The 25,666-nt window shown below is 45.9% G+C and overlaps 1 protein-coding gene across 2 annotated transcripts in view; it reads right to left on the minus strand.

Moving 5' to 3' along the window:
- Positions 1–25,666, minus strand: part of LOC126278084 (protein croquemort-like) — a 220,623-nt gene that overhangs the window by 125,869 nt on the left and 69,088 nt on the right. The window contains exon 2 of one of the 2 annotated variants that reach the window (XM_049977927.1): positions 10,571–10,671. The gene's annotated coding sequence lies outside the window, so the exon portion shown is untranslated. The remainder of the gene's footprint in view (positions 1–10,570; positions 10,672–25,666) is intronic. The other variant, XM_049977928.1, reaches the window with a different exon arrangement.

A 25,666-nucleotide genomic window follows, 5' to 3' on the forward strand; every position in this document is an offset into this window, starting at 1 on the left:
GAGAGTAAAAAAGCTCAGGTCATTCCTGTTTCCGAAAATGATACGCACAATTATAGAAATATATTGTTGACGTCAATCTGCTGTATAGTAATGGAAAATCTTTTATGCTAAAAAATTACGTTTTTGGAGAACGAAAATCTTCTCCACAACAATATATATGGATTCCACTATCAGAAGTCTCTCGAAACTCAGCTCGCTCTGTTCCTCCATAACATCCATAGCACAGTACACAACGGCGCTCAGGCTCATGCCGTGTTCCGTGACTTCAGTAAGGCATTGGACACTGTCTGGCAATGGCGGTTTAGTGAAAAAAAAGACAGGTGCTCATCGAGTATCGGACGAGATCTGCAGTTGTATTCAAGACTTCCTTGCAGACAGGGCTCAACACGTTGCCCTGAACCTGGCAAAATCGACAGATGTACGGGTAATTTCCGGAGTACGCCAAAGTAGTGTGAGAGGGCCGTTATTGTTGGCAATGTACATAAATGATCCAGTAGAAAGTGTCGGGTGCTCTTTAAGGCTGTTTGCAGATGATGCGGTTGTCTGTAGCAAAGTATCGACGCCAGAAGACAGTATCGATTTGCAGAATTACCTGTTGACTGGCAGTTGACCCTGAACGTAAATAAATGCAATATATTGCCAGTACTGTAGAACTACACTATCGATGACCAACTGCTGGAGACTGCATCTTCCTTAAAACATCTAGGAATAACAGTTCAGACCGACCATAAATGGGACGATCACACAACAGGAATAGTAAGATACGCAGATGCCAGACTAAGATTCGTAGGAAGAATACTAAGGAAACGTAATTCGTCCAAGAAAGAAGTGGCTTATAAGGAGCTTATTCGACCTTCTCGAGTATTGTTCATGATAATGGGACTGCTATCAGGTAGGACTGATAGAAGAGAGACAGAGAGAAGATACAACGAAGAGCGGTGCCTTTCGTCACGGGATCGTTCAGTCGGTGCGAGAGCAATACGGAGATGCTCATCAAAGCCCCGTGGCAGACATTAGTAGAGAGGCGGCGAGAATCACGGAGGTTTACTATAGAATTGAGAGAGATTACCTTTCGGGAATAATCGGATAGCATACTAATTCTTTGAAAGTCTGCTGCTCCGACAGCAAACACGAGTAGACTTTCAAGACTTATTACGCTGGTAAAGCCTACTTCTTCCAACATACATCCCACCTAATGATCACCATTAGAAAATTCGAGAAATTAGAGCCAGCACAAAGGCTTACCGATAACCATTCTTCCCACACGCCATTCGCGCGTGGAACAGTGTAGTGCGGGGGGGGGGGGGGGGGGGGAGGACCAATTATTGGTATCAGAAGTACCCTCCGATACACACCATGAGATGGCTTTCGTAGTATGATTTACACTGTAGAGACAAAGAAACTCGCATAGGCATGCGTATACAAATACAGACATACGTAATCCGGCAGAATACGGCGCTGCGGTCGGCAACGCTGATATAACACAACAAATGTCTGGCGCAGTTATTAGATCGGTAACCAGGGTTTCAATGGCAAGTTATCAAAATTTAAGTCAGTTTGAATGTGGTGTTATAGTTCACGCACAAACGAAGGGACACAGCTTGTCCAAGGTAGCGATGAAGGGGGACTTACACGTACGACATTTCACGAGTGTACCGTGAATATCAAGCATCCGGTAAAACATAAAATCTCCAACATCGCTGCGGCCTGAAAAAGATTCTGCAAGAACGGGGCCAACGACGACTGAAGAGAATCGTTCAGCGTGACAGAAGTGCAGCCCTTCCGCAAATTGCTGCAGATGTCAATGCTGCGCCATCACCAAGAGACAGCTTGCGAATCATTCAACGAAACATCATCGGTATCGGCTTTAGGAGCCGAAGGCCCACTCGTATACCCTTGATGACTGCACGACACAAAGCTTTAAGCCTCGGCTGGGCCCATCAACTCCGACATTGTACTGTTGATGACTGGAAACATGTTGCCTGGTCGGACAAATCTCGTTTCAAATTGTATCTAGTGGGTGGACGTGTACGGGTATGGAGACAACGTCATGAATCCATGGACCCTGCATGTCAGCAGGGGACTGCTCAAGCTGGTAGAGGCTCTGTAATGATCGCTGGCCACCAAATTCCCAAGAAATGAACATTATTGAGCATATTTGGAATGCCTTGCGATGTGCTGTTCAGATGAGATCTCCTCCCTATTGTACTCTTGTGGACAGCCCTGCAGGATTCTCTGTGTTAATTCCCTCCAGCACTAGTTCAGACATGAGTCGAGTCCATGCCACGTCGTGCTGCTGCACTTCTGCGTGCTCGCGGGGGCCCCACTCCATATTAGGCAGGTGTACCAGTTTCTTTGGCTCTTCAGTGTATTTCTTCTATTTACTCTGTTAGTCCCATATGTACAGATTCTAGACCCAAGAGCAGTATTCAAGCACTGGACGAACGGGGAATTTGTAACCTGCTTCCTGAGGATTCCTCCGATGTGTCTCACTCTGCCTTACCTGCGATCAGTTTTATGTTCCATTTAAATTCGCTTCGTACACGTACGGTCGATTATTTAAAGCATGTGGCTGCCTCCAGTGATTTTTCTGCAACGGATCTTTCTAGCTGTTTATGGACACGGGTTACATTTGTTTATTTTGTGAGACGACTGTCAATCCCTGCGACAAGTACCGATCCTCTGCGATTATTCCTCGATTTAGCTACAACTTTATACCCCTGAACGTCTTAAGTATTTAACACCATCATGGCTCATGGAACTTACGACGTTATCCATTAGATCATTTATACGCATGGTGTTTATAAATTAATGACAATATTCTGAAAAGGATAGAATGCTACTAACCATATAGACGAGATGCTGATTCGCAGGGAGGCTCGACAAAAGGACTGCTAAACATGTGAGCTTTCGGCCAGACAACACACACACACACACACACACACACACACACACACACTAGCGCGCGCGCACACAATTGAGCACTGTTTTTGGCCACGAGGCCTTCTGGCCTAGCCCGCAGCTCGTGGTCGTTCGGTAGCGTTCTCACTTCCCGCGCCCGGGTTCCCGGGTTAGATTCCCGGCGGGGTCAGGGATTTTCTGTGCCTCGTGAAGACTGGGTGTTGTGTGCTGTCCTTCGGTTAGTTAGGATTCAGTAGTTCTAAGTTCTAGGGGACAGATGTCCATAGACGTTAAGTCCCATAGTGCTCAGAGCCATTTGAACCATTTTTGAAGCCTTCTGGCCGACAGCTGTTATTGATGGGTACAATCATTTCACCGAATCTGGCTGTGTATCAGTAACTGAACACGACACTCTGTCTTTGAGTCCCGAATTTTCTCTGAACCATAGTAGCGAATGTAGATTCGTGAAACCATAGACAAGACTGTGCACACTCTGTACCATTATACGACTCCACGATGATTGTTGGAATAACTCATACGCGCGTGCCACGTAACAGGAACGTCGGGAACTAACAGTGTTAGGTGGGATTAAAACTTGAAAACACACTGCATTCAGTGCTGTATCAAACATTTCTGTAATTAAACAATGGAAAATACATTTCTGCAAGATATTTATCCTTGTCACAATTAAAGGTTACTTTTGTGTCACTAATTTATAAAGGCCCTTTATCTTGCACAAGTAATAGTTCCATAACACTCGACCGGCCGCGGTGGTCTCGCGGTTCTAGGCGCGCAGTCCGGAACCGTGCGACTGCTACGGTCGCAGGTTCGAATCCTGCCTCGGGCATGGATGTGTGTGATGTCCTTAGGTTAGTTAGGTTTAAGTAGTTCTAAGTTCTAGGGGACTAATGGCCGCAGTAGTTGAGTCCCATAGTGCTCAGAGCCATTTGAACCATTTATAACACTCCGTTTGCGTACGCTGAAGTTACTTTTACGTCTGCAGACCTCTCTCTGTTAAGAACTACACGGTGTATTCTGTTTACTAAGAACTCTTCATTCTCATCACACAGTTGGTCTCATGTTTCGTACTTTCGTATTTTGTTCTTTAGGAGGTAATGTCGAACTGCATCGAATGCCTTCCGGAAGTCAAAGATTGCGGCATCTACCTAGGCACAAATCTACTGCTTTCTGGGTCTCGTGGACGAACAGAGCGAATTGGGTCTCACAAGATCGTTGTTTCCGGAAACCATGTTGCTTTCTACGGTGGTGATTCTCGGTCACCAGAAACGTCATAACGCGCGAGTATAAAGCACGTTCCAAAATTCTACAACATTCCGATGTCAGCAATATAAGCCTAATACGAGGGAAGCCCAGAAAGTAATGCACCGCATTTTTTCTTCAACAGTTTTTTATTGAATATAATGAGAATTACACACACCCTGTTTTTCCACGAAATTTACATCCGGTTCTATGGCCTTCTTCCAGCATGAAACAAAGGCGGTACCAATCCTTGTCCAGGTGGCGGAGCCAGTGGTTCACTGTGTGAACTTTCTTAGGTGATTGACAGACGCAGCGCCAAGTGTCCTCGCGAATGACAACATTAGTTCGATGCCGCACGTCAGGTGTGACAGCCGTGGATTGTCTCTCCGACCACTGTAAATCGTGGAGCTCCGTGGACCTCACCGTCCGTGCCTAACGACTATCTGTACTTCTGTCGGCAGTAGATGCTCCATAGACTTTGCACAAGTATTTATGAATATTCCCCACAGTTTCTTTCTGTGAGTGAGAAATTCAATGACGGCACTTTGCTTGTAAGGTACATCACTTGCAGACGCCACTTTGAGGCTGTTCTGCAGCTACGCTTTCTATCGGAAGTGATGGAAACTTGGCGCGCTCACTCAAGAGACCTCAAAGAACAGATACGTAACGTTTCGCATTTGTGTCATTGTTTTCTGCTTCAGAAAAAGAAGCGGGGCATTACTTTCTGGGCAACCCTTGTAGTTATGGACTTTTCCCAATGACGTTGTTGAGAACTTGAATGGCCTGCGCTTTTTTCCCGATCGCTAGGAACGCTTCGCTGCAACAGCGAAATGATTGGGTACTCGACACAGTGAAAGTAATTTCCTTGTCCGTGTCACGTTTAAATGATCGGGAACTCCCAGCATATATCTCGTTACTTGAAATTTTCCACTGTTGGCACAGGATTCCGCACGGTTACTACAGCTACAGAGGAAAGTTGTATACACCGATCCAACGTATTTGGACACCTATTAGTGAACATTAATATTGCGTGTCTCAACCCTTCGCCTTTGTTGACGGGTAAAGTTTTGCTAAGGACACTTGCAACGAGGTGCCTCAATCTGTGTGGAGGACGTTCCACAAAAGCGAAAACCAGAGAAGGGTGAGATGTTAGACGCTGGAATATGAAGCAAAGTGTTTCACTGGACTCGAGACAGGACTCTCATCGGACCAGTCCATTTCAGGAATATTACTGAGCACAAACCTTTGCCTCGTATATGCAGGTTTGTGACAGGCTGAATTGTGCCGCTGCTGCAAACAGTCATCGACTCCGAACTGCTCATCTGCTGTACGCAGTGCATAATGCTGTAAAACGTGTTCGTTTTCTTCCGCGTTTAGCGTTTTCTTAACCGCGACAGGAGTACCACATTCTAACCACGACAACTTCCTTGTACCGTGACACCACCTCCTTCATACTTCCCATGACACACATGACAACAGGTAATGTTGTGCAGGCTTTCGCCCAACCAAAAGCCTTTCATCGCATTGACACAGGACATAGTACACACATCAAAAAATGTTTTGTCTCACCCCGGTTCCCAGAACTCCTGAAAATAGACGTTGACTGCGAATATTTTATCACAGGCGCAGTCCCTTTGACTGTTCAGAGGTGTCACTAAACCCGCCGAAAGATGTAAGCAACTATGTATGAGCAGCGCCTATTAGACGTAGGGGGTCCGACGGCCGATCAGTTCCAGTCATTCCACCTGGAAGGAGGTACACGGCTGGTGTTGTCTGTAGTTCAGCTATGCCTAGACGGTCAATACCGCCGTTCGATCGCGTCAGAAGGTCTCAACAAGGAAAGTGTCCAGGCATCTCGGAGTGAACCAAAGCGATGTTGTTCGGGCATGGAGGAGATACAGAGAGACAGGAACTGTTGATGACATGCCTCGCTCAGGCCGCCCAAGGGCTACTACTGCCGTGGTTGACCGCTACCTACGGATTATGGATCGGAGGAACCCTGACAGCAACGCCCCATGTTGAATAATGCTTTCTGTGCAGCCACAGCACGTCGTGTTACGACTCAAACTGTGCGCAATAGGCTGACTGATGCGCAACTTCACTCCTGACGTCCATGGCGAGGTCCAACCTTGCAACCACGACACCATGCAGCGCGGTACAGATGGGCCCAACAACGTGCCGAATGGACAGCTCAGGATTGGCATCTCGTTCTCTTCACCGATGAGTGTCACAGACAGTCGTCGGAGACGTGTTTGGAGGCAGCCTGGTCAGGCTGAACAGCTTAGACACTGTCCAGCGAGTGCTGCAAGGTGTACGTTCCCTGCTGTTTTGGGGTGGCAATATTTGGGGCCGACGTACACCGCTGGTGGTCATGGAAGGCGCCTTAACGACTGTACGATACGTGAATGCTATCCTCCGACCGACTGTGCAACGATATCGGCAGAATATTGGCGAGGCATGCGTCTTCATGGACGACAATTCGATTCCCCATTGTGCACATCTTGTGAATGACTTCCTTCATGATAACAACATCACTCGACTAGGGTGGCCAGAAAGTTCTCCAGACACCAACCCTATCGAACAGGCCAAGGATGAATTGAAAAGGGCTGTTTATGGACGACGTGACCCACCAACCAGTCTGAGGGATCTACGGCGCATCGCCGTTGAGGTGTGGGACAATCTGGACCGACAGTGCCTTGATGAACTTGTGGATAGTATGCCACGACGAATACAGGCATGCATCAATTCAAGAGGACGTGCGACTGGGTGTTAGAGGTACCGGCGTGTGGAGCAATCTGGACCACCACTTCTGAAGATCTCGCTGTATGGTGGTTCAACATGCAATGTGTGGTTTTCATGAGCAGTAAAATGGGAAGAAATGATGTTTATGTTGATCTCTATTCCAGTTTTCTGTACAGGTTCCGGTATTCTCGGAACCGAGGTGATGTATGTATGATTGACCGCTTTCCAGTCACACTCTGCCCACTGGTGTCACTCTTTACACCACCTCGGCCGACGCTTAGCATTGACTACATAAATGTGTGGCCTATGAGGAGCCCACTCTTTGTAACTCCCTACACACTATCGTCGTTCTAGCTCGACCGCTGATATCACTCTGGGACCCACGAATGATTCCTTTCGCTGATTTCGCGCAATTTTTTTACTACCATCGTTCGCAATGTTGGACGGTCACCGACCGTCAGTACACAAGGTCGCCTGGCGTCTGTTTAGCTGAGGCTGTTCCTTCGCGTTTCCGCTTCACAATCACATGATCAACATTCGACTTGGGCAGCTTTAGGAGTGTTGAAATTTCCCTGATGAGCTCGTCGCTGAGGTGAAATCCAGTGACTAGGCCACGTCTTAAATCACTGACCTCTCTGACAGAGCAATTCTTTTTTTTCCTTTATTGTTATTTCCATCGCCCACCAGGGGCGGGCTGCTAGCAGCATAAGCGCTGCTCTTCAGCCAAGAGACAAAAATAGACAAGAAGACATTTAAAACAATATACAGAAGAAAACATGGCGGAATATACAAAACTAAAAAGGCAGAACAGAAGAAAAGAAAGGATTCAAAGTGGTGACTAAATCGGAGATAAAAATCTGAAAAATGTAATTCACACTAACAAAAACACACACACACACTTGATTAAAAGGCACCAGGAAAAGTATGGCTGGAGCAGAAAAGTCATAAATCTAAATAAAACAACGACGTGGCGGACGGCGTAGCACGGAACAGTCATGGACGATAAACAGGTCGAGTACACAATTAAAACCACAGCTCTTGACGCACAGGAGAACAGCACCAAACACAACAGTGATGACGATGAGTAAACCACAGGATCTGCCAGGGGCATCGATATGAGAGAGAAGGGAATAAGGGAGGGAGGAGTGGGGGTACTCATCTTTCATAGTTCCGGGTCCGCCTGTCGCGAAACCTGGTGGTCAGTCCCGCATTACGTAGGACTGGCCGGTCGATTTTGGTCAGATAGTGTATGACAGGTGCCTGTGCAGCCTCCAGCCACAAGAGCAGGGAAGCTGAACACAGTGAGAACAGAAGCCCGTAAGTTACAATGCAGCTTGGGGAGACACGCACATTTATGCGCATAGTTACGTATGATCATTATTAAGCATTGTCCGCCCCTGGAAGCTGAGTGGTCACCGCGACGGACTGTCAATCCTAAGGGCCCGGGTTCGATTCCTGACTGGGTCGGAGGTTTTCTCCGCTCAGGGACTGGGTGTTGTGTTGTCCTAATCATCATCATTTCATCCCCATCGACGCGCAAGTCGCCGAAGTGGAGTCAAATCGAAAGACTTGCACCAGGCGAACGGTCTACCCGACGGGAGGCCCTCGTCACATGCCATTATTATTATTATTAAGCATTAAAGAGATGGCAACGGACACAGTCAATGACCGAAGAAAAAAACCTTTAAATAAATGCAACAAAATGATCGACTTGTTAAACAAATGGTGACTATCGACGTGAGGAGGCAGCCGAGCATTGTCGGAATTGTTCGATATCTTCGCAGTAACGTTCAGCACGCGGAGGATATTTGGCGTGAAGATTAGAGCGTATGACAACAAAATGTAGCAAAACTAGTGGTATTACAGTTAAGCTTATATAAAAATGTATTATCGGTGCCTCTGAGAGCAAGCCATTTGTCAAGCAAAAATGCATTTTGAGACCAAAGTCAAATAAATTTTAAAAAAGTCAGAACAATAAAAGTCATCTCACAAGCTGCGACATAGTCGCTAATACAAACCGTGATCCAGGTACTGTCAAATGTTTTTTATTCCAATCTTTCATCACAGTATAAAGTCTTTCGACGATGACTGGTTTCAGTCGGTAATGACCATCTACAGATCTGTTCTACACCATGTCCTAATGGGATAAAGCCGATACCATTACAGCTTTATCACATTAGGACATGGTGTAGAACAGATCTGTAGATGGTCATTACCGACTGAAACCGGTCATCGTCGAAAGACTTTATACTGTGATGAAAGATTGGAATAAAAAAAAGAAGAAAAACCATTTAAAATAGCTACAGTTGTCGTGAAACTTGTTGCAAGCAAAACAATATAAATAATTACATGCTGGGATTATTAAACGGATTGACCTCTCTTACCCACATCCACAATACAGCCACCATTATAAAATACCAATCTGGTAGTCATTCTTTTCTACAAGCGCGCTTCTTTCCTTTTCGTTAATATTTTCAATTTTGGCTTGATACTTTTGTTTCCTTCTTCAGTGTGGTTACACACATAGTTTTACGCATTTTGTTTGTTCCTCGGATTTCAAGCGACAGGGTTCCTTTGGAGTACGGTTTTCATCTGAGACCTGTCTAAGGAGAAAAGGATTGATAACCACGCAGTTTAGACCCTTTAATCTCCAAACCAACCAACCAACCTACACGCGTCTCCTTACGGGTTTACCACCTACTTCGTATGTTCAGGTCACCAGAATACAGTTGTCAGAATACAGTTAGAAGTTGATACAAAAAGAAAGCTTAGATTTCACTTGTTTATTTCAGGGATGGTACAAAAAGAGAGAAACACTGCACACGTCACTGGATAGAGAAAGATTAAAACTTTTTTGTTGACCCAGACACTGTACCATATACTGAACATAAACACCATGCGCTGCTCGAGAAACATCGAAACGGTAGTTAATTTCATTCCAGACACGAATCAAAAGGTCGCCGTTTATTGAATCGACAGCTTGTACAATTCCATTTCTCAACTCTTGAAGAGCAGCTGCCATAGGTGGGAAAGAGACTCTGTTATGCACTCCACACAGAAAAGAATCACCAGGTGTGACGTCTGGTGACGTGGAAGGCCAAAAGTAATGAATAAGATCTTGCTACCCAATGCACAAAATGATTTCTGTTGTGGCGCACTCGCCATGTTCCTAGAAACAAACAACAGAGCACTAGTGTCAAAACTTTGAACCTTCCTCTACTCAGTGACATGCGCAGTGAGTTTCTGTCTTTTATAGATTTCTGTAAGAAACAATCGAAACTCGTTATTTCTTTTTGAATCACCCGGTACATGCAAGGGGCTGGTAAAGCTCGTCTTCCACACTACCAGCTGACGTCTTTGGGACAGACGGGAAAAGATGTTCGGAAACTTTCTACTATGTAGTGTTACGCGTTCTTGTTGGGCGTTGTCCTTCAAACTGCCTCGCAAGAATTCTTTCACATGCCAGAAACAACCAGGTGCTTTTCATGAGCCACGGAATTAGTTTTTTTCGGTTACTTCGATTTTTCCGTTGCATCTCTCCACATTACTTTAATTTTCCGGTACGACTGTTTGTGCGGTTTTCGCCGCTGACTTGGAGAATCGCAGTGAACCACCAGATAATGGTTAGCAGCGCAAATTAAGCGGCTATTTTCTTCATACTACTTACTATCAGATGAAATTACTTGATTGAGTTCTCAGTTGTTACCGTCACTGGCTGCAATGTATTTCTCCGTGTGCCTACACTGCCGTCTCTCAGTATGAGGGAACCTGCAACAGAAACAACAGAAACTCTAATAGCGGTACACGGGAAGAACAACGAACTGTGGCGTCTCGCTCTCTGCGGAGCAAGAACGCCGGCTAAAATGCAAATATACCAGCACAGCTTCCATCGCTTGCAAAAATAGATCTTCGATAACTACAACGTGTATGCTCGAACCGATTATTTTTCAATCTAGACTTATATTTTGTCGTGGAGTATACAGAGTTTATTTGAAGAAATACCACACGTAATACTTGATGCGTATGGAAAGTGGGGAGGGGGGAGGGGGAGGGGGTAGGGGGTAGGGAGGAGGGGGGAGGGGGATCGGGGTAGTGAGGGGGCCGGGGGGTATGGGGGGGGGGGAGAGGGGGGAAAGGGAATACGCAGCAACATGGTCAAATAACACTGTGCGATAGACGAAGCTCGTACCTATTTACGATTAAAAGTAGGAGAATAAAACACCAGATATTAGGAAGTGGTAATATTGACTAATCAGAATAAAAAAAAGTTCGAGTGTGTGTGAATACCTAAGGGACCAAAAAGCTCAGGTCATCGGTCCCTAGACTTACACACTACTTAAACTAAGTTATGCTAAGAACAACACACACACACACACACACACACACACACACACACACACACACACAAACACACATATACACACACCTATGCCCGAAGCAGGACTCGAACCTCCGGCGGGTGGAGTCGTGCTGTCGGTGACATGGCGCTCAAACCGCGCGGCCACCCCGGCCGGCTTAATCCGAATAAAACATTCTGTATGGAATGTAAATGAAAACCCATGCTGCTTGACAGAGCATATGTGAACGATGCGGGAGACCCGCACCGCCGTATTAGGTAAGGTCCTAATGGAGATGGTTTGCCATTGCCTTTCTCCGACCATAATGGAGATGAATGGTGATGAAGACGACACAAGAACACCCAGTCATCTCGGTACAGGTGAAAATGGCCGACCCCGTCGTGAATCGAACCAGGGCCCCGTGCTCGGGAAGCGAGAATGCTACCGCGAGACCAGACGCGGCGGACTGTATAACAAACGTTTAATCTTTATTCGTTACAGAGATACAGCTGCTTACGGAGATAAGTTTTCATTTCGCAGGTGTGTGTGTGTGTAACTCTCACGATGACAACGAATTTAAACTGACCAGAACAGTTGTCGCTCACTCGGGTCAGCTTCTGCCAGACATCATGTTATGAATTGGCATATATGAATTTTCAAAACCCGAATGAGAGTCAGTGTGACATAGTACAATGAGAGTAGTGTTCGCATTATTTCTGTGAATATACTGGGAGTAAAAAATAATAATAATAAAACAAAATATATTTGGTTCTGAACCGATAAAGAAAAAAATGGAAGGGTGTCAAAAGAAGTTGCGCTGTTTAGTAATGACGTCTAAGTGTCGCTGGTTTTCTCTCCTCGCAATGGACATTCCAGAAAAGAGTTGCGGTATTCCTTACAGTAGTGATTTTCAACCTTTCTGGGACAGTTACCGTTAGATATCAGCCAACACACCCAATTTTAGCACCTCAATAAACCTTGCACCGAAAAGGTAAACAAACAGTTTACCACGTTTATGATTAAAATGACGAAAGTGAGTTCCATTCAAATGAAACTCACAAAGAAAAATCGAGTCGATGATACTATTATTTCCAACCTCTTTTTAATAATCAGTTTAGTATCCGCCGATGCACGTTTGTCGGAAGCTCACTTTAACTACTCTGAATTGTGAGGAGCAGACTGCGTATTCTCACGGTTGGTTGTTTTTGGGGGGGGGGGGGGGGAACCAAATAGAGAGGTCATCGGTCCCATCGTGTTAGAGAAGAATGAGGAAGGAAGTGGGTCGTGCCCTTTCAAAGGAAACATCCCGGCATTTGCCTGAAGCGTTTTAGGGAAATCACGGAAAACCTGAATCAGGATGACCGAACGCGGGATTGAACAGTCGTTCTCCCGAAGGTGAGCACAGTCTGTTAACCACTGCGCCACCTCGCTCGGAGTTTTCTTAAGGTTGCATACTCTTCTCCAACCCTTTGTGAAAATCGTGAACGTTCTGTTTTACGAAAACATGTTATTAGACTAATGTCATCGCTGAATTTTGTTCTAGCTCGAATTTCAATTGTTGAAAATAGCATTGTCTCCTTCTCTGAACACACGCACTTATTCTTAAAGGAAATAAATTGCTAGATGCTAAAATTGCAGCACAATGAATACCGCATATAACAAACATCAGACTGGCATGAAGTAACCAGCACGCAACATACCGGTATTCCGGTGCAAACGCAAAAGCAGATACGAGTGTAGCTACTCCTATCTAGGTTCTGTATATGTTGTTGTTGTTGTTGTTGTGGTCTTCAGTCCGGAGACTGGTTTGATGCAGCTCTCCATGCTACTCTATCAAGCTTCTTCATCTACCAGTACTTACTGCAACCTACATCCTTCTGTATCTGTTTAGTGTATTCATCTCTTGGTCTCCCTCTAAGAGTTTTACCCTTCACGCTGCCTTCCAATGCTAAATTGGTGATCCCTTGATGCCTCAGAACATGTCCTACCAACCGGTCCCTTCTTCTAATCAAGTTGATCCAAAAACTTTTCTTCTCCCCAGTCCTATTCAATACCTCCACATTAGTTATATGATCTACCCATCCAATCTTCAGCATTCTTTTGTAGCGCCACATTTCGAAAACTTCTATTCTATTGTCAAAACTAGTTATCGTCCATGTTTCACTTACGTACATGGCTGCATGCCATACAAATACTTTCCGAAACGACTTTCTGACACTTAAATCTATACTCGATGTTAACAAATTTCTCTTCTTCTGGAACGCTATGAAAGCGTTCCAGAAGAAGAGAAATTTGTTAACATCGAGTATAGATTTAAGTGTCAGAAAGTCGTTTCGGAAAGTATTTGTATGGCACTGCCACTCTCTCTACTTCGACCATCGTAAGTTATTGTGCTCCCCAAATAGCAAAACTCCTTTACTACTGTAAGTGTCTCATCTCCTAATCTAATTCCCTCAGCATCACCCGACTTAATTTGACTACATTCCATTATCCTCGTTTAGCTTTTGTTGATGTTCATCTTATATCCTCCTATCCATTCCGTTCAACTACTCTTCTAAGTCCTTTGCTGTCTCTGGCAGAATTAGAATGTCATCGGCGAACCTCAAAGTTTTTATTTCTTCTCCATGGATTTTAATTCCTACTCCGAACTTTTCTTTTGTTTCCTTTATTGCTTGATCAATATACAGATTGAATAACATCGGGGATAGGCTACAACCCTGCCTCACTCCCTTCCCAACCACTGCTTCCCTGTCATACCACTTGACTTTTATAACTGCCATCTGCTTTCTGTACAAATTGTAAATAGCCTTTCGCTCCCTGTATTTTACCCCTGCCACCTTCAGAATTTGAAAGAGAGTATCCCAATCAACATTGTCAAAAGCTTTCTCTAAGTCTACAAATGCTAGAAACGTAGGTTTGCCTTTCCTTAATCTTTTTTATAAGGTAAGTCGAAGGGTCAGTATTGCATTTCTACGGAATCGAAACTGATCTTCCCAGAGGTGGTCTTCTACCAGTTTTTCCGTTCGTATTTTGCAGCCGTTACTTATTAAGCTGATAGTTCGGGAATTTTCACATCTGTCAACACCTGCTTTCTTTGGGATTGGAATTATTATATTCTTCTTGAAGTCTGAGGGTTTTTCGCCTGTCTCATACATCTTGCTTACCAGATGGGTTTTGTCAGGGCTGGCTCTCCCAGTGCTATGAGTAGCTCTAACGGAATGTTATCTACTCCTGGGGCCTCGTGTCGCCTTCCCTATGTGCGGTATAAATCTTCGATACTGTTCTTTTTGAAACACCAAACACTTCGTCTCCCTTGGTTACGGATGCACCCACCACACGAGCACCGACATTTGCCCTCGTTAGACTGCAGTTAGCTGCGATGTAGTGCATTCACAAGTAAACAGAACACTGTTGTGACACTTGCGCCGCGCTTCGTAGCCGTGTGGTCTGGGGCGCATTGCCACGGTTCGCGCGGCTCCCCCCGTGGCATGTTCGAGTTCTCCCTCGGGCATGGGTGTGTGTGTTGTTCTTAGCGTAACTTAGTCAGATCAAGTGGTGTGTAGACCTAGGGACCGATAACCTCAGCAGTTTGGCCCGACAGGAACTTATCACAAACTTTCAAATTTTCTGACACTTGCAATTTACTGAGGACATTACACAGGTGCCGCTCGTGCTCAAATACAGCGGTACTCACTTGGCTAGCACACGCTAGGCTTGGCTAGCACACGCACTTACTTTTAAGCAAGCGCTTCTCGCGGGTTTTCCGTATTTTTCTCCAACTCGTGTACCGTCTTGTGAAATAGGAGAAACCTTTTTGAAACACTATTTCTTACGCCGTTTTATAGTGTACACAACAATAACAATGAGCATTGGCTCGTTTAAAGCATGTGCGTTACCAGTAACTGTGTCAAAAATTTTCATTTCGGGAGCAGTGTTGTTTGTTCAACGGCAGTGTTTGTTGAAACTTCCTGGCAGATTAAAACTGTATGCCGGACCGAGACTCGAACTCAGGACCTTTGCCTTTGGCGGGCAAGTGCTTTAGCACCTGAGCTACCCAAGCACGACTCAGGGCCCGCCCTCACACCTGTACTTCCTTACTTTAGTACCTTCCAAACTTCTCGGAAGCTCTCCCGCGGACCTTGCAGAACAAGCTTTCCTGGAAGAATGAGATTTTCACTCTGCAGCAGAGTCTGCGCTGATTCGAAACTTCCTGGCAGAGGAGACCGGGACCTGAGTCGTGCTTGGGTAGCTCAGACGGTAGAGCACTTGCCCGCGAAAGGCAAAGGTCCCGAGCTCGAGTCTTGGTGCGGCACGCAGTTTTAATCTGCCAGGAGCTTTCATATCAGCGCACATTCCGCTGCAGAGTGAAAATCTCATTGTGGAAGTGTTTGTTGTTAACTGTTTGTCAGTTATTCGTGAAATTCCATAGCTACTGGACATAAAATCTTTAATAAGATATAGCTGATACGAAATGACAAATTGGATTATCCATGTTAATGAACTGAGTACTAGATGGGTGGGGGGAAGGAGCTTTACAAATTCATCCGTCACTGAAGCAGAGCCAAACGAAAAGGAATCAAATAAGAAGTCCCTTGTTCAATACAAACAGAAGATACTAGCGCTGCAATCAGGCATGCCGGTTCCGGAAACATAGCGAGTTGTTTTGACCTTGTGACGCGAGGGGAAATGTACCAGCGGCCGCACACAATGAGCCTTCCGTGACCGCGCTGCATGTCAGCAGTGCCGTTGGTTCTCCAACACGAGAACGTGTTCGTCTGCTAACGACATTTTCAAATGTACGTTCGCATTCCATTGTGGTCATTACATAATACAACTGTAAACACAAATTCTGACTAAGGCGTGGTGCATTGCCAATGGGTTTCAAAAATGCTTCAAATGGCTCTAAGCACTATGGGACTTAACATCTGAGGTCGTCAGTCCACTACACTTAAAACTACGTAAAACTAACTAACCTAAGGACATCACAAACACCATGCCCGAGGCAGGATTCGAACCTGCGACCGTAGCAGCCGCGTGGGTCCGGACTGAAGTGCCTAGAACCGCTCGGTCGTAGAGGTAAGCGCCAATGGGTTTATTAATAGCCAAATTCAGTCGATTTCTGAATTATACACTGCCGGAAAAATATTTCAAACCCCAAAAGGCCTGTATACTGGCTCCAGAGTATAATCTGTGCATACTGATGGGTTGTAGTGTTATTGATTCATTTTGGCGGTCATATGACGCTCAAAAGGCCTGCCTGTGCATTCTCTCTTTTAACTCAGCAGTAAGGATGCGGAGTTTGGAGGTGAACCGTGTTTGCAACATTCGTTCTACAGTACGCCGAAGAGTACATACTCCTGCTGGACAGCTTCAACTATTTAAGCAGCGTCGCATATCGGACCTGCGGAAAGATCGATGAATGTATGGACGAGTTGCTGCCCGTGTTGGGCACAGTATATCGGTGGTGTGTCGCCTCTTTCAACAGTAGTCTCGTGGTCATTCGCACATCCACAGACCAGCTTGCGGACTTCCGCGTAGTGCACAACAACATCGACGCGTTGTGAAAGCAGTAGTGGCCGACCGAATATCATTCAGGGAAGACATCTGGGCTCTTGTAGCATCCGAAGTGTCGCGAAGGACCATTGGGAAGGATTAAGATCACCTGTGCGTCTGACCAGGCTACGACTGACGTCACGCCACCGCCAAACACCGCAATCCTGGTGTCGCGAAGGACGCGATTGGAGAGTGGAACGGTGCTCTGTTGTCTTCAACGATGAGAGCAGGTTCCGCCTGTACGCGAGTGATGGACGTACGTTTGTACCGAGCAGACGTGGTGAGCGGCTTATTCTGGACTGTATTCCCGCACGATACACAAATTCCACCCAGCTTTCATAGTCAGTTATAACTTGCGACAGTTACAACTTGCGATCACATTTGTTGTTTCTGCAGCGTAAAGGACTAATGCCCGCTACACCGCACAGGTTGTTATCGCCGTGCTCCTGCCATTTCTCCGACAGGAAGGTGATGCGCTTTTTCAGCAGGACGACGCACGTCCACACACTGCTGCCGCGACGCAACGTGCTCTTCATGGTGGTCAACAACTGTCCCGGGCAACAGCACCACAACATCAGCCGCCAACTGAACACATACTGGACAAAGTGAAGCGGGATCTTACTCGCTCTCCAGAGCCTGCAAGAACCACTCCCGAACTGCATCAGAAGGTGCGAGATGCTTCGAACTGTCTTATCGCAAGATGCCATTCGGCAGCTTTACGATCGTTTGCACGTTAGAATAGGCGCCTGCGTTGCCGCCAGAGTGCACTGACATGACTTTTTGGGCACCCTTTACTGTGACATGTGTGCTTTGTTTGGTCCGAATTTTAGTACCTTGTACTTCACGAATGATGAAATACCTCGCACACTAGTTATTAACAAAATGGTTTTGTCTTTGAAGCTGTTGTAATTTCCACCGGCAGTATAGTTAAGGACGTGTATACCTTATAATAAGTAACTAATTTTTCGTTGTTTTTATCCTATCTGAGCACACGAAATCTGTAACGCGGGGGTGCTCAGGTGGCTGCTCACGTTTTCTGTGACAAACGACATGCAGTCGGGCCATCACGGAGGTGATAATGACTTGCTCTTGTAATGCTTATACAGCCATATTTGTAATTCTTCCTTTGAGAATCCTCAGTTTCTTGAAACATTACAGTATTCAGTACTAAAGCCGCTTTATAAAAAGAACAAAGGAATGATGTAGACAGTTTTAGACCTATTTCTACGCCATCAGTGTTGGCTAAAATTATTGAAAAGGCTGTGTATATAAGGATAATTGATCATTTTATATCACATAATTTGCTATTAAAAGTATTGTTCGGCTTCAGAAGTGTTTTAACAACTTAAACTGCTATATTCTCTTTTCTCTGTGATGTCCTGGACGGATAAACAAAAGGTTTCGAACGCTAGGCATATTTTTTGATTGAACTAAGTTGTTTGATTGTGTTGATCACAAAATATTGATCCAGAAGTTGGGCCATTATGAAATACAGGTAGCAGCTCACAGTTGCTTCACTTCTTACTTTAACAACAAACAGCAAAATGTCAATATTCACAGTGTTGAGAATGGCTGTGATGTCGGAACTGAGTGGGGTAAGGTCAAGTGGGTGGTGCCCCAGGGATCAGTGTTGGGACCACTGCTGTTCTTTATTTATACACTCCTGGAAATGGAAAAAAGAACACATTGACACCGGTATGTCAGACCCACCATACTTGCTCCGGACACTGCGAGAGGACTGTACAAGCAATGATCACACGCACGGCACAGCGGACGCACCAGGAACCGCGGTGTTGGCCGTCGAATGGCGCTAGCTGCGCAGCATTTGTGCACCGCCGCCGTCAGTGTCAGCCAGTTTGCCGTGGCATACGGAGCTCCATCGCAGTCTTTAACACTGGTAGCATGCCGCGACAGCGTGGACGTGAACCGTATGTGCAGTTGACGGACTTTGAGCGAGGGCGTATAGTGGGCATGCGGGAGGCCGGGTGGACGTACCGCCGAATTGCTCAACACGTGGGGCGTGAGGTCTCCACAGTACATCGATGTTGTCGCCAGTGGTCGGCGGAAGGTGCACGTGCCCGTCGACCTGGGACCGGACCGCAGCGACGCACGGATGCACGCCAAGACCGTAGGATCCTACGCAGTGCCGTAGGGGATCGCACCGCCACTTCCCAGCAAATTAGGGACACTATTGCTCCTGGGGTATCGGCGAGGACCATTCGCAACCGCCTCCATGAAGCTGGGCTACGGTCCCGCACAACGTTAGGCCGTCTTCCGCTCACGCCCCAACATCGTGCAGCCCGCCTCCAGTGGTGTCGCGACAGGCGTGAATGGAGGGACGAATGGAGACGTGTCGTCTTCAGCGATGAGAGACGCTTCTGCCTTGGTGCCAATGATGGTCGTATGCGTGTTTGGAGCCGTGCAGGTGAGCGCCACAATCAGGACTGCATACGACCGAGGCACACAGGGCCAACACCCGGCATCATGGTGTGGGGAGCGATCTCCTACACTGGCTGTACACCTCTGGTGATCGTCGAGGGGACACTGAATAGTGCACGGTAGATCCAAACCGTCATCGAACCCATCGTTCTACCATTCCTAGACCGGCAAGGGAACTTGCTGTTCCAACAGGACAATGCACGCCCGAAGGAATCCCGTGCCACCCAACTTGCTCTAGAAGGTGTAAGTCAACTACCCTGGCCAGTAAGATCTCCGGATCTGTCCCCCATTGAGCATGTTTGGGACTGGATGAAGCGTCATCTCACGCGGTCTGCACGTCCAGCACGAACGCTGGTCCAACTGAGGCGCCAGGTGGAAATGGCATGGCAAGCCGTTCCACAGGACTACATCCAGCATCTCTACGATCGTCTCCATGGGAGAATAGCAGCCTGCATTGCTGCGAAAGGTGGATATACACTGTACTAGTGCCGACATTGTGCATACTCTGTTGCCTGTGTCTATGTGCCTGTGGTTCTGTCAGTGTGATCATGTGATGTATCTGACCACAGGAATGTGTCAATAAAGTTTCCCCTTCCTGGGACAATGAATTTACGGTGTTCTTATTTCAATTTCCAGGAGTGTATAAATGATATGCCACGTAACGTGTATGCACAGGACATGTGGCCTGTAGTTGAAGAAGTGTCATGACGATCTCTCCATTGGCAAAAGATTCCGGAATAGTCCCCCATTCGGATCTCCGGGAGGGGACTGCCAAGGGGGAGGTTACCATGATAAAAAGATTGAATAATCAACGAAAGGATAACGTTCTATGAGTCGGGGCGTGGAATGTCAGAAGCTTGAACGTGGTAGGGAAACGAGAAAATCTGAAAAGGGAAATGCAAAGGATCAGTCTAGATATAGTAGGGGTCAGTGAAGTGAAGTGGAAGGAAGACAAGGATTTCTGGTCAGATGAGTATCGGGTAATATCAACAGCAGCAGAAAATGGTATAACAGGTGTAGGATTCGTTATGAATAGGAAGGTAGGGCAGAGGGTGTGTTACTGTGTGTGAACAGTTCAATGACCGGATTGTTCTAATCAGAATCGACAGCAGACCAACACCGACAACGATAGTTCAAGTATACATGCCGACGTCGCAAGCTGAAGATGAACAGATAGAGAAAGTGTATGAGGATATTGAAAGGGTAATGCAGTATGTAAAGGGAGACGAAAATCTAATAGTCATGGGCGACTGGAATGCAGTTGTAGGGGAAGGAGTATAAGGAAAGGTTACAGGAAAATATGGGCTTGGGACAAGGAATGAAAGAGGAGAAAGACTAATTGAGTTCTGTAACAAGTTTCAGCTAGTAATAGCGAATACCCTGTTCAAGAATCACATGAGGAGGAGGTATACTTGGAAAAGGCCGGGAGATACGGGAAGATTTCAATTAGATTACATCGTGGTCAGACAGAGATTCCGAAATCAGATATTGGATTGTAATGCGTACCCAGGAGCAGATATAGACTCAGATCACAATATAGTAGTGATGAAGAGTACGCTGAAGTTCAAGACATTAGTCAGGAAGAATCAATACGCAAAGAAGTGGGATAGGGAAGTTCTAAGGAATGACGAGATACGTTTGAAGTTCTCTAACTCTATAGAGACAGCAATAAGGAATAGCGCAGTAGGCAGTACAGTTGAAGAGGAATGGACATCTCTAAAAAGGGCCATCACAGAATTTGGGAAGGAAAACATAGGTACAAAGAAGGTAGCTGCGAAGAAACCATGGGTAACAGAAGAAATACTTCAGTTGATTGATGAAAGGAGGAAGTACAAACATGTTCCGGGAAAATCAGGAATACAGAAAGACAAGTCGCTGAGGAATGAAATAAATAGGAAGTGCAGGGAAGCTAAGACGAAATGGATGCAGGAAAAATGTGAAGACATCGAAAAAGATATGATTGTCGAAAGGACAGACTCAGCACACAGGAATGTCAAAACAACCTTTGGTGACATTAAAAGCAGCTGTGGTAACATTAAGAGTGCAACGGGAATTCCACTGTTAAATGCAGAGGAGAGAGCAGATAGGTGGAAAGAATACACTGAAAGCCTCTATGAGGGTGAAGATTTGTCTGATGTAATAGAAGAAGAAACAAGAGTCGATTTAGAAGACATAGGGGATCCAGTATTAGAATTGGAATTTAAAAGAGCTTTGGAGGACTTACGGTCAAATAAGGCAGAAGGGATAGATAACATTCCATCAGAATTTCTAAAATCATTAGGGAAGTGGCAACAAAACGACTATTCACGTTGGTGTGTAGTATATATGAGTCTGGCGACATACCATCTGACTTTCGGAAAAGCATCATCCACACAATTCCGAAGACGGCAAGAGCTGGCAAGTGCGAGAATTATCGCACAATCAGCTTAACAGCTCATGCATCGAAGCTGCTTACAAGAATAATATACAGAAGAATGGAAAAGAAAATTGAGAATGCGCTAGGTGACGATCAGTTCGGCTTTAGGAAAAGTAAAGGCACGAGAGAGGCAATTCTGACGTTACGGCTAATAATGGAAGCAAGGCTAAAGAAAAATCAAGACACATTCATAGGATTTGTCGACCTGGAAAAAGCGTTCGACAATATAAAATGGTGCAAGCTGTTCAAGATTCTGAAAAAAGTAGGGGTAAGCTATAGGGAGAGATGGATCATATACAATATGTACAACAACCAAGAGGGAATAATAAGAGTGGACGATCAAGAACAAAGTGCTCGTATTAAGAAGGGAGTAAGACAAGGCTGTAGCCTTTCGCCCCTACTCTTCAATCTGTACATCGAGGAAGCAATGATGGAAATAAAAGAAAGGTTCAGGAGTGGAATTAAAATACAAGGTGAAAGGATATCAATGATACGATTCGCTGATGACATTGCTATCCTGAGTGAAAGTGAAGAAGAATTAAATGATCTGCTGAACAGAATGAACAGTCTAATGAGTACATAGTATGGTTTGAGAGTAAATCGGAGAAAGACGAAGGTAATGAGAAGTAGTAGAAATGAGAACAGCGAGAAACTTATCAGGATTGATGGTCATGAAGTCAATGAAGGTAAGGAATTCTGCTACCTTGGCAGTAAAATAACCAATGACGGACGGAGCAAGGAAGACATCAAAAGCAGACTCGCTGTGGCAAAAAAGGCATTTCTGGCCAAGAGAAGTCTATTAATATCAAATACCGGCCTTAATTTGAGAAAGAAATTTCTGATGATGTATGTCTGGAGTACAGCATTGTATGGTAGTGAAACATGGCTGTGGGAAAACCGGAACAGAAGAGAAACGGAGCATTTGAGATGTGGTGCTATAGAAGAATGTTGAAAATTAGGTGGACTGATAAGGTAAGGAATGAGGAGGTTCTACGCAGAATCGGAGAGGAAAGGAATATGTGGAAAACACTGATAAGGAGGAAGGACAGGATGATAGGACATCTGCTAAGGCATGAGGGAATGACTTCCATGGTACAAGAGGGAACTGTAGAGGGCAAAAACTGTAGAGGAAGACAGAGATGGGAATACGCCAAGCAAATAATTGAGGACGTAGGTTGCAAGTGCTACTCTGAGATGAAGAGGTTAGCACAGGAAAGGAATTCGTGGCGGGCCGCATAAAAAAAAGGTGCCCTCCAGTATTACAGGTGAATCTAAAATATTTCTGTTTACTGATTACACTAGCTTGGTAGTAAAGGATGCTGTATCCAACGCTGGCACTGTTTCAAATAGTGTAGTTCATGACATAAGTTCATGGCTTGTAGACAATAAACTAACGCTAAATCTCAGTAAGACTCAGTTTTCACGTTTCTAACACACAATTCAACAAAGCCGACTTTTTAATTTCACGGAATGGGCGTATGATTAGTGAAACTGAACAGTTCGAATATTTCCAGGTGTTCAGATAGATAGTATACTGTCATGGAAAGCGCACATTCGGGATCTCGTTCATAGACTTAAGGTTGCCATTTTTCAAGAAATAGCAGCTTTCATTCAATACTAAGTAGAAATCTGCATTTGCATTGCACTTCCATGACTCTTGTGCAGAAGGGTGTGCAGTATATATACCGCTGCATCCATTTCCAGTAATCCACGCGCTTTCATATCGAAGCTGAGGAGTTTCCTCATGGGTCGCCCCTTCTATTCTGTCGAGGAGTTCCTTGAAAAATTAAGCTGATTCCTACGTCATAATGTTGATTGCGTTAATTTTAACTTATGGCTTGTCTTTTTTTGGGTTCATAAACATTTAATATTATCTGTTATTACTTTTATGTTGTAAATTCATGTGCTGACACGTTAAGTGACCTTGCAGATTTTCTTCTCAGTTTGGTTCTACGGAACTAGACGCGTAAAATAAAAATAAAATAAAAAATAAATACGTAAGAAAATAAAATGAAGACAAGCTTACTTTGTAATAGGTTGTAATGAAAGATGAAAGACAGTTCGAATGTTGGTGTGATGTAGTAAATACACTGGTGGAGTCAAAACATTATGACCGTGTTTTTAATAGCAAGCTGGTCCACATCTGGAACGAAATACAGCAGGTTTTGGACAAGTACTTGCTAGGTTCCTGGAGGTCTACGCACTGGCCACGCAATTCCCGTAAACTGCGGGCCGGTGGTTTCTGGGTGGAGTTGGAGCACGATACCGTCCTAGATGGGATCCATCGGGTTCACATCAGGAGAACTTGGTGACCGAGGCAAGAACGCTACTTCACTACTGTGCTCCTGAAGCCACAGCAACACGAGTCCGGTTCAGTGAGCCTGACAGTTATCCCGCTGGAAGATCTCAGCGCCGTCGGAGAAGACAACAAGCGTGGGAAGACGCAAGTGGTCCGTAATAATGTTCCGAACTTTACTGTTGCCATCTTGCCTCGAATTACTAACACAGGTCCTATGGGAGAAAAGGTGAATGTCCTCCGCAGCATAATATTGCAGCCACCGGCTTGCGTCCGCGACGCAGAGCGTGTTCTAGTCGGTCGACCACCTGGATGGCGGCGTAACCTTACACGTCCGTCGACCTGGTGTAAGCAGAACAGGCAACACTTTTCCATTGATCCGTGCTCCAGTTTTGATAACCCCTTGCTCAATGCAGTTGTAAATGCTGAGGGAGCTGGGTCAAGACGGCAACACGTAGGGATAGTCTGCAGTGGAGTTTGTCGTTCACCAATGTACGAGGAACGCACACATCGGGCACATAACAGTTCGGTTTCGCATTGCAGCTCACGAGATCCAATTATTAACTTGAGGTCGGCCGGAGTTCAGCACACTTGTACTGTGCTCAGAAAGTTGTATTTAAGTAATTGCAAAAGCAGTGTGATATTTGCCGACCGCAGCAGATATTTGTAAAATAAAAATACACTCCTGGAAATTGAAATAAGAACACCGTAAATTCATTGTCCCAGGAAGGGGAAACTTTATTGACACATTCCTGGGGTCAGATACATCACATGATCACACTGACAGAACCACAGGCACATAGACACAGGCAACAGAGCATGCACAATGTCGGCACTAGTACAGTGTATATCCACCTTTCCTCCTTTCCCATGGAGACGATCTTAGAGATGCTGGATGTAGTCCTGTGGAACGGCTTGCCATGCATTTCCACCTGACGCCTCAGTTGGACCAGCGTTCGTGCTGGACGTGCAGACCGCGTGAGACGACGCTTCATCCAGTCCCAAACATGCTCAATGGGGGACAGATCCGGAGATCTTACTGGCCAGGGTAGTTGACTTACACCTTCTAGAGCAAGTTGGGTGGCACGGGATTCCTTCGGGCGTGCATTGTCCTGTTGGAACAGCAAGTTCCCTTGCCGGTCTAGGAACGATAGAACGATGGGTTCGATGACGGTTTGGATGTACCGTGCACTATTCAGTGTCCCCTCGACGATCACCTGAGGTGTACAGCCAGTGTAGGAGATCGCTCCCCACACCATGATGCCGGGTGTTGGCCCTGTGTGCCCCGGTCGTATGCAGTCCTGATTGTGGCGCTCACCTGCACGGCGCCAAACACGCATACGACCATCATTGGCACCAAGGCAGAAGCGACTCTCATCGCTGAAGACGACACGTCTCCATTCGTCCCTCCATTCACGCCTGTCGCGACACTACTGGAGGCGGGCTGCACGATGTTGGGGCGTGAGCGGAAGACGGCCTAACGGTGTGTGGGACCATAGCCCAGCTTCATGGAGACGGTTGCAAATGGTCCTCGCCGATACCCCAGGAGCAATAGTGTCCCTAATTTGCTGGGAAGTGGCGGTGCGATCCCCTACGGCACTGCGTAGGATCCTACGGTCTTGGCGTGCATCCGTGCGTCGCTGCGGTCCGGTCCCAGGTCGACGGGCACGTGCACCTTCCGCCGACCACTGGCGACAACATCGATGTACTGTGGAGACCTCA

Source organism: Schistocerca gregaria, chromosome 6 (genome assembly GCF_023897955.1).
Source record: "Schistocerca gregaria isolate iqSchGreg1 chromosome 6, iqSchGreg1.2, whole genome shotgun sequence".
NCBI lineage: Eukaryota > Metazoa > Arthropoda > Insecta > Orthoptera > Acrididae > Schistocerca > Schistocerca gregaria.